Source organism: Protopterus annectens, chromosome 2.part1 (assembly GCF_019279795.1).
Source record: "Protopterus annectens isolate FY-2018-M chromosome 2.part1, PAN1.0, whole genome shotgun sequence".
NCBI classification, from domain to species: domain Eukaryota; kingdom Metazoa; phylum Chordata; order Ceratodontiformes; family Protopteridae; genus Protopterus; species Protopterus annectens.
This window is the reverse complement of record NC_056729.1, coordinates 828,831,341-828,845,138: the sequence shown is the minus strand read 5'-3', so window position 1 is coordinate 828,845,138 and position 13,798 is coordinate 828,831,341.

Sequence of the window (13,798 nt, the reverse complement as noted above, 5' to 3'; positions counted from 1 at the left end):
GTTTCTCGCTCTTTCTCCAGATCCCCAGTAAGACTCCCCACTGGCACATCTATAGAGTTGAGATCTCAGCTGAGTGACCAATACAAGAACTCTAGCACTCTCTCTGTCCAACCAGTGCTTTGTGTCCCTGCCAAAGTAGCTGTCACACACATACACACACTCTCTTTGAGGTTTGATTTACACACACACAGATACACACACACACACACACACACACACACACACACACACACACACACACACACACACACACACACACACACACACACACCTGGGAATGGTTAGTACAGGTTTACTAGCTATGTCCTCTTCTGCGCACACTATAAGGTACTTTTCCCTGCCAACAGTCACTCCTGACAGCTACCTTATGGCTCTTCCAGGGGTACCCAATGTACTGAGTGATATTAATATTAACATAAATGGTAGTTTGACCAGGAGCAAGGCTATTAGGAGTGGCCTACACAGTGTCACCAAATAAATATGCAAGTGATCTCAAAACCTAAATATCTCTACACAGATCAGCCACAATTAAATGTTTAAATATATTTAATAATAAATAATAAAATAACAAGACAATACTAAATATATATTCACAATGACATCAGAGTTCAAAACCACAGGGAATATTTAAAATAACATTGCAAAACAGGCTCAGACTAATAAAGAAAAATAAAATCTAAACAAAGCTTCACTATATTTCTGACCGTATCTAAGAGAGTTATACTGTTCCATAGAAACTTACTTAAGTAGAGCAAGGCAGATGTGGTGAATGGTTCTTTTTGTTGTTGCCAGGTCCAAGACAGAATGCAGAATGCTCTGTCGCACTAAGAGACTTCTCAAAATATCTAAAATAGTACTGCTGGGATAGCTTGCAGAATGACATCATTTCTGGTCATATGACTTCTAGTTGTCATGCAACCCCCATTGCTGAAGCCGGCAGTATTTAGCATCTACCTGTAAAAAAACTCATACAAGGGCTTTTGCTCAGATCTTTGACAGATGCTGGAAGTCATAAAACAATTAAATTCCTTCATGCTTCCAAAGTAGCAATTAGTTCACCCTTTAGACAATACACAACGCTTCCTAGTACAAACTTTGTGTCTCTAGCTGCATTAAAACGTCTTTATGGTGTAACCTATAAAGTAATTTAATTTTGGATATTTTTCTAAAGTTTGCTGGACTGAAATTAACCTCCTGCATTCCTGGTTCCACTGTTAAAATGTATACATTTAAACAGTTACAATAGTGCATGTGCATTTCTGATCTCTTCCAGTAGGGCACACTGTAGACATGTTTTAAACACAGCACTTTACAAATACCTTTTCAACACAAACATCTTTATAGAGTGGTTTGATATACACATAACATACAGTTCTAATACATCGGTAACACAAGCATCTTATATAAATTTGTATAATATTCACAAATGGCATATAATTATTAACAAAATTCCAGCTAGCTGTGCTGGCAATACCTCCTTTCATCACAGTCTTTATCAGGCCTCCAAGCTAGACAGAGACCACTTTCAGTGAAGGACATGGGAGAAGCATTAATAGCATCAGCATATTGACATAGAAAAGTATAGTGACTGCATTTTTACAATTATCTTAAAGTCAAAATAACAGTTTCAGACTCCATGAACAAAAGTGCACATGTACAGCAGTGGGCAATGCAGGGCGATGGCAGATTTTGTTTAGTATGTATTTCAGCTGTGCACTCTTAAAATGCCTGACAGATGTTCTCAAACAACTATATTAGAAAATGCCCAGTTTTTAGCAGTTACTGCTACAATTTATGTTCACTCAGTCCATTGCAACCATGACATAAGCATTCTTATTTTAAATTCCAGTAAAGCAACCAGAAGCCCATTGATAATAGTTTAACTTCAAGGTCCAAAGTCAGTTAAACAAAGACACTTCTACTGCTCTTTTATCAAGATAGTGGAATTTGACCAGAGTTTGACAGTGAGTTGTTAAAATTCCATCTTGGGCATTAACAGAAACCTGACCTAATACCATTAGGTGCTAGTACAGTAATGTTCTGCCTCCTGATCCTCCTAAATATTTTTATGGGGAGATAAAATAAATTAGGTAAGGAAGCACCCTTGAACTGCAACTGCATAACTGTGGAGTAACATTTTTTTTAATACTGCTGCAGGAAAGGCAACAGAGTTTTTGTTAGAAAAGAATATGTAAGCTTATACTTGTTTCCTAACTCAAACCATTTAATGTTATTAAATATGTGATAAGGAGAGCTCTGGGATTTGTTTATTTGTCTTTTGTTAGGCTAAGTGGATTGGTGCAAGGACTCTTTTTAGCCATGATCCAATCCATAGGGGCATGGGAAACAACAAGCTATATACAGACAATTTAGTATGGCTAAGGAACCACAAGATTTTGGAAGATGAGATACAGACACAGGTATGAATCACCTGTGTGAAGTCTAACAATACTTCAGTAGGCCTAGTCATGATGAGAATTAGCAAAACACGAACAGCAATTAATCATTGGAGGTGGAAAGTACTGGAAACAGGCAAGAAGAATTTCCTGGTTCTGTAAAGCAAATGATGGAATGATTTCTTAACCACTATGTCTAAATATAAGTCAAGCCTTTGCTTGTGGTTGGTATGTATGCCTAGCTATGTGATGATCACTAAATATTCTTGGATGGTGCCTTCAGATAAATGCCCAAATGGGCAGAGAAGAAAGAACTGTTCTGGACTGTTACATCTGAGGGCTATCACTGTAGCCAATGTGATGACATGTGGTCACAGCTACGTAATTCTGGAGTTGGGGTTGGCATAATAGTTACAGCACATGGTACAAGGTCTGAGTCTCATCTGTGAAGAGTAACTGACAGCTTAAAATGGACTGCAAGTGCAGCTAACTTAGTACTTACCTATGAAGAGAGGACCACTGTCTGCACTGTAACAGATTTCTGTGACAAAGCATTAATAGAAATTACTGCAATCTGATTAAGAACAGCTGAGTGGCAATAAGGATCATGTCAGTAAACTGTATATCAAGAAGTAATTATTTCTTTAACATACAGAATCAAATCACAACACTATAATATTTGAGTTTAGATAAACAAAATGCCTTGATTATTATCCAGCCTAAATTTAGAGATATATGAAATGACAATTAAGTTTAAGATAATGGCACAGTTGGTAATTATGGTGGAGATTTATTATTTAGCATGGCACAAGAAATGACAGCTGCACATCTGCATGCATTCTGTAAAAAATGAATGAATGAATGTATGAATGAATGAATTAAATTAATTAATAGGTGGTCACATACAGTATGACACATATAATTGGATATTGTAAAACAGACCATTTAAAAGGAGCAAGACAATTAACAAACTTTCTAAGATAAAAAAGAATAAGAAGACACCACAAAACATACATATGTATTCTATTAAAATAAAAAAAATGTAGATTTCTTATTTTAAGAGGAGTTCTAAATACTTATGATGATGTCTGAGATAAACTATGAAGCAAGACATATCAGAGTTAGTAACAACAATAAATCTGTCTTCAACTACATCAGAAAAATGAAAGTTAGGCGTACGTTGATAAAAGACAACAGATTCATTTCTGACATATGAGGATCCTTTCTTAAAGCTGTAACAACAGCTGTAAAGTGGACAGATAATGGACAGAGATGGAATTTGAAGCATTCTACCTTTGTGTTACAGAGGATAAAGTCTTGACTGTGGCTCAGAAGCTGAAAGGAGATGATGATGATGATTACCCCTGTCTAATTAGCAGCACAGGTGCTGGAAGTGAATGATGGGTTGAAAAAGAGGGAGATAGTCATATTTGTTGGCTAGCTACTCCTGGAAGAGGGAAATTGGCTCTAGTTTGCCTCTTGGGTGACATCTATAGGGAGCACTGGGCATTGCTCCAATTTAGAATGGGACTGTACCTCACATGCTGTCCAGGGTGAATTTTACTACCCATGGATAACATCATTTATTTGGAGCATACATGCTTCCCTATGGAACTTGGCACTTAAGGAGCTCAAGGGATCTGCTGCAGGATTAGGAACTCCATGGGTTTGGAAGAGAGTCCACTGGGTCTGGCAGACTAACCTACTTTTTACCAACTGACTATCCCTTCTTCAGGAACAAATAGGCTGTTGAGTTCCTCCAGCCAGGGAACTAATTGACAATAGGGGTCTCAACTAGGCTGCAGATACCTGGCTTCTACCATGTGAGAAGTAACAATGTATCAGTGTGGTGAAGGAAGAAAACTACTGAGCAAGACCTAGGAAAAAGGAAGAATTAAATAACCATAATTATAATGAAGGGATAATTTACCGCTTTGCCATGGAAGATGTGGAAACAATCTTCAATACCACTAAAAGCACTATTTTTATGAAAACTACCAATATTGCAGACACATTCCTATAAAAATCAGAAATAACACTGCCAGATCTTTAAAGACATTGTACAAAAATGGGTGCATATGAAAAATATGGGAAAAGTCAATGCTGTTTCATATTAACCACAGTGTGTGGGTGGTGTACTTCAAATACAAAGAATAACTAATTCATTAGAATATCTGCTCCTAGATATGTTTTCATGACTGTGTTATATAAATCAGAGACCTATTGTTCATGCAGCAGTAGCAGTACAGGTATATAAGCTGAAGTTCTTGCTTTTTGAATGTTTAGCATTCGTTCAGCAAGTACATAAAATTCTAACTATTTGTTCAGCACATGCAGATCTAGCAAAAACATTTGACATGATCCTTTATGTAAATATACTGCATCTCTTAAAACTGTTAAATGTTAAGTAGATCAGCATGCATTAACTAATATAATATACAGAGTGAGTGGAAGCACATTCTCTCGAAGACTGTAAGTGACCACAGGGCATTATTGTTGGATCCTTTACTGTATAGTATTTTATTTAACATTCATTTACTGGGAAAGTCTGACTGGGACAGATCCCATTTTCAGCATAAGCCTGGGAAGAAATGCTCCAGATGCATGTCTTTGGAATATGGGAGGAAACCAGAACACTTGGAGGAAAACCATGCCAGTGCAAGGAGGACACGCAGACTCCACACAGAAGGCACACCAGTCAAGAATCGAACTGAAGAACCTCTTGCTGTGAGTGAAGAATGTAACTGCTGCACCATTGCGCATTACACAGCTAAGGGGGTGTCCATTTCTAAGAGACAACGTATGAAAATAACTGCAAGATACCATGAGACATTTCTTCTAATGTAGATGGGACATTGTTTCAGACAAATCTTGAAATTGCACTGCTATTGTGCTCGGACAATAGTCTCATGTTCATAGTAAAACAATGCAATTACTGGTATTTTGGGAAGAGACCTAGGTATTTGGTTTATTAAACAAGAAATGGATAATCAAATCAGACACTTTTGTTAGGATCCTGTGTAATATTTATAGACAACCATCTGACTTTTGCAGGAAAACATCTCCACAGGAGTTGGGAAGGTGTTTGGCATAGGTCTCTCTTTGTTAAAAGGAAAATCTGGCTATCCAAAAAATAACCATATCATTGAGAAAGATGAAGATTCAATTGTAGGGTACACTGAAACATTTTGTGCACAACTAAACTTGCACCTTTGATGACTAAAGAATATTCAAACGTTTCTTGCATAGAAAATAGTGGTGCTATAGAAATTAGTCTCACTGGTACACTAAGAAAGCTCTGACCATAATCAGTGTTTCATATGTTCCTCAGATGCATGTTACATCTGATCATTAAAGTGTTATGAGAGCTCATCATTTATACAACATCGTGACTGAAACACATTGCCTATGAGTTGTAGACTAAGCTAAGTATTCTGGCAATTAAACAGAATGTAAACACTATTAAAAGAGGAATCAGTTAGTGACATTGTAAATATCCAGCTTGTAGAATACAACTCTCAGTCAACAATGCATGCCTCTGTCTACTTTTAATAACTCTGCAGATAGTTTTAAGGGTGAGTGCAACTGTTTTGCACCAGAGTCAGGTAAATTATTCTAAGGTAGTGTAGGCATTGGATTCCTGCCAAGTTCTGGTTTGAATGGTACTTAACTTAGTCTTGTTTTATAGGCAGGTAATCAGTAAACTCACCTTGTAGTTATCTTGCTTCACTTCAATCACCAGTCAGCTAAATTTTTATAGTCATTATGTAACTGTTCTGCATCTCAGTATGATGAAACATAACCACATGTCAAGTGCTTTAACGTGATTAGTCCTGTCTTCAGACAACTTGGAATGCTTAAATTTTAGGTAGTTAGCAGTCAGGTGTTTGGCTTTCCACTTGGAATGGCTAGCCCTTGCTGTAGTTTTCCAGTTACTCGGAACTTTGCAGGATATCCAGGACACAAAATGGTGCACCTGGAGCTTAAGGATACTGTATCTTTAAAACTTTCAGATACATCCTCATGGGTTGACTTCAGAAGATTGACTCTTTGGAAAGTTGAACTTCATATAGTTGAGACCATGTGTTTGACTTTCTGAAAAGTGGAAGCATTTGTATAGAGATTGCTATACAGAGGAGATTGGGGAATTTACCCTTTTTCCCACTGTAGTGCCATTTTAGACTTGGAATATATAATTTGCAGGGCATGCAGGGGATGCAACGGGGGATTGCCCCCTTCAAAAATGTATACTTTTGTTGTTTTGATTTTTTCAAGTTTTCGGAAAGCCGAACATATGGTCTTGACTATATAAAGTTGAACTTGCTGAAGAGTCAGTCTTGTGACATAGACTTGTTTTGGCAACTGTCCTACACAGATATGTGGTACAGTCATACTAATGAATTAATGTTGTAATAATAAAGCTATATTAGCATTTGTGGGTCTATATTATATATTTGAAGTTTCAAAACTTCGAATCCCATATGTTCGACAGGTTCTACCTGACATAGTCGAAACCACACAACACCGACTTTGGCTTTCCACTTGGAATGGCTAGCCCTTGCTGTAGTTTTCCAGTTACTTGGAACTTTGCAGGATATCCAGGACACAAAATGGTGCACCTGGAGCTTAAGGATACTGTATCTTTAAAACTTTCAGATACATCCTCATGGGTTGACTTCAGAAGATTGACTCTTTGGAAAGTTGAACTTCATATGGTTGAGACCATGTGTTTGACTTTCTGAAAAGTAGAAGCATTTGTACAGAGATTGCTATACAGAGGAGATTGGGGAATTTACCCTTTTTCCCACTGTAGTGCCATTTTAGACTTGGAATATATAATTTGCAGGGCATGCAGGGGATGCAAGGGGGGATTGCCCCCTTCAAAAATGTATACTTTTGTTGTTTTGATTTTTTCAAGTTTTCGCAAAGCCGAACATATGGTCTTGACTATATAAAGTTGAACTTTCTGAAGAGTCAGTCTTGTGACATAGACTTGTTTTGGCAGCTGTCCTACACAGATATGTGGTACAGTCATACTAATGAATTAATGTTGTAGTAATAAAGCTATATTAGCATTTGTGGGTCTATATTATATATTTGAAGTTTCAAAACTTCGAATCCCATATGTTCGACAACATATGATTGAAGTTTGAAACTTTAAATATATAATAAAACATAAAAAAAAAAAGAAAACTTACCTTAATGCTCTGAGCAGGGGACACCCCCCTTACATAACCAACTCTGAGATCGCACTTCAGTGCAGAAAATGGAAATTCTCCCATTCTACACCGTACGGTGCTGTTGCATTTAACCTTCAAATTTTTCAAAGTTAGATCATATGGTGTCGACCATATGACATTCGAACTTTGAAAAGTTTGTTCATGTAATAGGAACCCGCATTTGTTGCCAGTGCAAACTTTGAATTTTTTAATGACTCATGTCACATTGCAGTTTGACACAACTAATCTCTGTCGACATTTCATCAAGTCTGTGGAGTAAAGAAAAAAAATATATAATTTCTGCAATGTGAAGATTTTCACAAAAATATTTTTTTCACAAAATCAAAACTTAGTATACTACGCAAGTGCTAAGTTATGAAAGCAATCTTTATAAAGCTTAATAAAATATGCCTATATTATAGTGGCATCCTTATATATATATATATATATATATATATATATATATATATATATATATATTGTACATATGTGTATGTAAACCTGGATAAAAACTAAAAACTGAGGACTTACCCCTACTTCATAACTCTAGATGTCTCAGAAATCTCATGAAAATGCATACCAATAACGACAAAAAGTCCTTCTATAACTCTGCCCAACTTAATAACAAATCCAACCCTCAAAAGTTCTGAACAGCTATTAATAAAATCCTTTCTCCTGTCTCCCCTGCAAGCCCCTCCTCTTACCCTAACTCATCTACTCTTGAAATAGCTACTTTATTCAATAAACACTTTATTTGTACTATTCTAACAGTCCTGCCTCCCACCTGTAACACAACTCCTCTGCCTACCCCTCCCAACCCATCCAACAAACCCCCTTTTTCTTTACACCGTTTCCACTTCTTACATCCGATCACTTCTTCAGAATCTCAAACCCTGCTCTCCCTCCACTGATAACCTACCTCCTTCCTTCCTTAAACTTGCTGCAGATTCCATTGCCTACCCAGTATCTATACGAATTAATAGATCTATACATGTATCTACTGTCCCTTCACTATGGAAAACCTTTTATACTATTCCACTGCATAATGGTGGTAACTCTACTGACCCATCTAACTATAGACCCATTGCTATCCTATCCCCCCCCCTTTCTAATATTCTCAAAAAATGCATCCATTCACAGCTACTCAACCACCTCCTTGAACACAACCTTCTCACACCCATGCAGCACAGGTTCCATCTCAACGACAGCATAACTACTGTTCTAATATCCTTCACACATACCATTGCTGAAGCCCTTGATAATAACAAACTGATATCTTGTCTCTTCCTTGACTTATCAAAAGCTTTTGATACAGTCTCCCATCCTCTCCTACTATCTAAACTTGCAAATCTCAATATGTCTTCCTCCACCCTTGCCTAGTTCACCAGTTACTTATCCTGTAGGCAACAATCAGTCAAATGTCTCTCTTCTTCCTCCTCTCTCTTCTTACCTGTCCCAACAGGGGTCCCACAAGGTTCCATCCTAGGGTCCCTCCTATTTAATGTCTTCACCAATGATCTTCATAAAGCCTGCACAACATCTTCCCTCATCCAATATGCAGATGATTTAGCTCTGATCTCCACCTCTAAAAACATCTCTGAACTCCATGTCCTCACTCAACAGGTCTTCCTATCTACAGAACACTGGTTATCTACCAACCAACTCATCCTCAACCCTAAAACATCCAAACTCTTATTATTTCTCCTTCGATTACTAGCTTGCTGCATATCATCCTTTGCCATTACTTCCTCAAATAACACTATTATTCAACCAGAATTCCACACCAAACTCCTAGCGGTCATTATTGATGATGAACTCAATTTCAACTTGCACATTTTACAATGCATAAAAAAGACAAACCAAAAGCTTTGTTTACTATATCGCAATAAAAAATTCTTAACTACAAATTACAAACTCACCCTTGCTTAAGCTCTTTTCTTCCCCTTCCTTCTTTACTTTACTTTCAAACTACAGCCCTAGAGCCAATAGCCTACTACCTACCTATTAACCCATGAACCTATGAACAGCCTTAAACAAACTCCAGCAAACATATCATAAGATAGCTAGCTTTGTCACTAACTCTCCCTACAATACTCATCACTGCCTTGCCCTAAACTCTCTCACTCACTTGAATTCCTCCATTTACTGTTATCACAACTTCAAATGTTACATACTATTCTCTATAAACCTTGCACTTGCCCTGCTCTCTCTTCCTTCATTACTATCTATTCACCACCTTGCACCCTCTGTACATCAAATCAGCAACTTCTACACATATATCCCCAAAATATCAGTGGGCAAACGTTTATATAAGTACTCTGTGGCCCATGTATGGAACAAACTTTCTAGAGACATATGCTGTACCTTACACCCATCCCACTTCAAAGAGAAACTCAAACTTCATCTACTCAACTCGAAAACCTGCCCTTGTCAAGCCTCAAATTAACCCCTCTTCCCTCATCTGCTTCTTCCCCTTATACACATAAGCATTTCTCCCACAGAGAATGCTTACTAGTCCTAGCTCTCTAACCGCAACTGTTGATTTTATAACTTGTTATAAATATGTATATACTTAGCTACTCTGTGTAATTATAATAGGCGTATTTCCTTGTATAACTAATTTTTCTGCAATATCTCCTTAGGCAGTATACTTACTGTATGTAAAAATGTTGCTTTTTTTCTGTAAACTGTATTTTTTTCTTGGAGCTTCTCTCCTTGTGTCTCCACTGAAAATGGGCCACAAGCCCAGTTGGACAAACCTGGTTAATAAATGTCAATAAATAAATAAAAAATAAATAAATGTATATGCACTATTTATTGTCTTGTTTTAATTTATTTTATTTAAGATAGTTAGGCAGGAGCACTGGTTTGTTTTTAGTTAACTTTATCATATAAAAAAATGAAATAATTGCACTGTATAGAAGAAAACGGCATCCATACTAGAAACAGTGCAATAAATTCAAAGACTATACATAACTTAACATTCCAAAATACAGAGTTAATATAATCATGCATTCAGTATCAGTGTTTGCTTCTCAACTAAGCGGTGATGCAAGTCTTGAGCAAAGATATCAAGTACAAAAAACAGGAACCAGAGGCAACATGGCAGTATGGGTCAGCCATGGCCAGCTGCATGGTACAGAGGGATAAACATTTAACTTTATTTACTTGCCTGAGACTAAATGCCTCACAAGACAATACATATCAGAATAAACACCTGATTATACCCCAGCCAACCTGGACTGGAGATAAGGATTCAGGTGGTAAAGGTGTTATATGGTGAGACATAAGAATGAATGAATGAATGAATGAATGAATGAATGAATGAATGAATGAATGAATGAGTGATGATAGGTTATCTATCACAAGGAAGGAAATATTTGAAATATTTCTGCTAAAGCAGAAACTAATGATTAGCAGTGATATCAGATTTAAGCAATTTGAACAAGAGAAGTGTCGCCCAACAATGAGTGGATGAACTCTAGTCTACTTATATATTTATTTATTGCCATTTGCTTACCAAGATGGTTTGCAATCAGGCCCATTTTCAGTGGAGGCCCGGGGAGAAAAATCTCCATCAGAGAGAGTTACAAAAAATTACAAAATTTACAGAGAATTCACAGAGAAAAAATAAAAAAAAATAAAAACAGAATAATTTTCTTAGCAGTAGAAATTGGGTTTTAAAATCATCTAGTCGGTAACACAATCAAGACTGAGGTTAACACAATATTTCTGTGGGAGTGTTATAGAACAATAGGTTGCAGTTACATATACAGCAATATACACATTTCATGTACAAAGGAACAATGAAAATCAGTATACAGTTATAAAATATAGATAGGCTTTATTTACATTTACATGATAAGGTAGTAGATCTGGAAAGTTAGTGGCTGTTGATAGTGTAGTCAATGATACAGATGAACAGGATTACCCATCAGCATTTCTAAGTATGACACTGTAGATAGCAATATCCCTAGCAGCCAATAGAGGTGAGGGATTCATCTAGCTAATAAAGAAGTTGGTATAGCTCAAAAGGTTCACAGCTCTTAGCCTTCAGTACAGACCATAAACGTAAAAGGCTGTCATAAGCCATAGCTTCCCTGGAATGGAACAATGTCCTCACGAGGTTTGGTTAATGCTGAAAAGATGAGCTGAGTGGAGGGTCATTTTGGTAGATTTGGTTGATACAATACATCAAGCTGGAAAACAACAGAAAGAAACATGTTCCAAGCTAACAACATTCTTTTGTCTGAACCAGAATGCAGCTCCACATAAGGCTAAACTGTGTCACTGAAAATAGTGAACATCAAGAGTAACAGGATGGAAGCACACATTCCAGGTGTCACAGATGTGATGGGGAGGAATAATTATGGTGCACTTATTACAATCTTATCCATGATACCCCTAAGAAAATGTCTTGTCTGATAGGTGTAGCCTGTCAAAATGTACAATGTGCTCCATCAGTGCTCAGGTACTGATCTAAGAAACTAATTCCAGGCTGTACTATACAATTTCAAACAGAATAAAATACATGTAATAGATATCTTAGATCGGTGATTGTAGCTTCATTTCATATAACTATATATAAGTCAATATAGAAAAAAAAAGTTGCAGCTGTCTGTTGTCATTAAAGTGAACAGCAGATAAATGTTACATCAAACACTTGAGAAAAAATGACTCAAGAAAGGTTATATCGGGAGTACAAAAATAATACACTTGCAAAGTACAATGTCACACAAGTGGAGATCTAAGAAGACAGATGCAGCTGGTCTGAAGCTGATTAGATTTAGACTCAGCACTTCCAGAAACAGGAATGTGACCTCCATCCTTACTGATTCAACAAAATCAAAGGTTCTAGGACTAATCCGTGAAGTATGAAAGTGGTAGAATTTGTAAAATATGGCTGAAGAATGTGCCATGCTGTCTTGACTGTATTCATAAAATGTGTATCTCTTCAAATCTGAATTTTCCTTTGACAATTTTATTTAATTATAGAGGATAGTCTGCTGAAGATCTTTGCACCCATTTATTTAAATTCATCTTATGCTGTAAGATCATAAAATCTAATACAGTCACAAAAGGCGCATCTTTTTCTACATCGGCACAGAGTATTTCATCTTCATCAGCATTTCCTTTCCAGAATAAGGTCCTTAAAATTAGTTGTGAATCTGATATGTCTTAATAATGTCTACCAACAGCCCCTGCTAATTTCTAGATGGAATTTTGGAGCGTAACTCTAAATCAGTGTGTTAATGAAAAACAAGGATGGCTAGCTCAGTGTCTTCTTGTAATGATTACTTGAAGACTAGCTGGGTGTTAGTCATACCCTAGTTTTGATGGTGATTAATAATGCACTGATTAGTTCATGTGCATTATATGATGCATGTATAAACTGAATCAGTCTGACTGGTTACTTAGCCACCTAATCAGTCATGATATTTAACAATAGCTGTGTTAAGACCAGCTTAGCACATGATATAATCAGCAAACTGCTATACAATTAATGATTTATTTCTTTTGAAATATACAGAATTGCAAACCCTAAAAGGAACTATTTCAATGTCAGTTAATAAAAACAAATATAAGCAATGCACTTTTGTTGCATCATTCTTGAATAACTTCTTTAAAGTGGACATTGTATAATAGCAATAAAGTATACCAGGATGCATGTTTCTTTGTAATAATATTATGTCTGCATTCAGAAGCACTCAGCTTCACATCTGACTTCTTCCCCTCCCAAGCATGATGCCATTTCATGGTAATACATGCTTGTTCATACCTTATTAGAAGTAACCAAATGAAGAAGCTTTTAAGTTATGCTGTTAACATGTGAAAGCTAAAGGAGCAGATTTGTAGTATTAACTATGGCACTATCTGAAGTATGCAGCTATATTCAATTTTACTGTCATTTATGACATATGAAGAGTCATGCAAAGAAGAAGCAATGAAATAGCTGATACACACATTAATAATATATTGTGTATGTGTACATATATATATATATATATATATATATATATATATATATATATATATATATATATATATATATATCTAAGTCTTCTTTATTGTCTATTTTGGCACTTCTCTATTTGTTTTGTCTGTTGTGGTAAGCTATTTATTTGTTTCTTGGTTGTCTGGTTTGCTCTTACACATATGCAAAATCATATTGAGTGTTTTTTT